The 793-nt window shown below is 38.7% G+C and overlaps 1 protein-coding gene across 2 annotated transcripts in view; it reads left to right on the plus strand.

Annotated features, from left to right (window-relative positions):
• The window catches only part of LOC106883964 (beta-1,4-N-acetylgalactosaminyltransferase bre-4), a 1180207-nt gene that overhangs the window by 193814 nt on the left and 985600 nt on the right, over positions 1-793 (plus strand). The window lies entirely within an intron of this gene.

The raw sequence follows: 793 nt of genomic DNA on the forward strand, positions 1-793 counted from the left end.
ATATATATATATATATATATATATATACTGTATATAAGTGCAGACATAGCTGTGCTGTAAGAAGTTTACTTCTCAGGTTCAGTCCAACTGTGTTGCACCTTGGACAAATGTTCTCTACTATAGACCCAGGTGGACCAAAGCTTTGTGAGTGGATTTTGCAGACAGAAACTGAAAGAAGTGTATTTATGTGTGCATGACTTTATGCTTATGCTTATCACCCACAAATACTTGACTACTGGTGTTGGTTTGTTTATGTTCCTGTAATATAGTGGTTCAGCAAAAAGAGATTGATGAAATAAGTTGCAGGTTAGCAGACAGATGGATGGTCACTATAACGTAAAAAAATGGACAGGCAGTTGTTAAAGGCATCAAAGCATTTATGAAATATTCAATTTTTTATTTCATTGTATTTTAATTAGTTTCACTGGTACATTCCACCTTTCTTCATTTCAAGTTGGATTTTAGATATTCATCCTGGTCTAACCTGAGCATTAGTTGCCTGTATCTACAATACACATCCCTAGTACCACCTGACTGGCCCTCGTGCGGGTGACACGTAAAAGCACCCACTACACTCTCTGAGTAGTTGACGTTAGGAAGGGCATCCAGCTGTAGAAACTCTGCCAAATCAGATTGGAGCCTGGTGTAGCCATCTGGTTTCACCAGTCCTCAGTCAAATCGTCCAACCCATGCTAGCATGGAAAGTGGACGTTAAACGACAATGATGATGATGATGATGATCTCTGACTCATGCAAGCTTGGAAATGTAGACATTAAATGATGATGCTGATAA

The sequence above is a fragment of the Octopus bimaculoides genome, chromosome 4, assembly GCF_001194135.2.
Source record: "Octopus bimaculoides isolate UCB-OBI-ISO-001 chromosome 4, ASM119413v2, whole genome shotgun sequence".
NCBI lineage: Eukaryota > Metazoa > Mollusca > Cephalopoda > Octopoda > Octopodidae > Octopus > Octopus bimaculoides.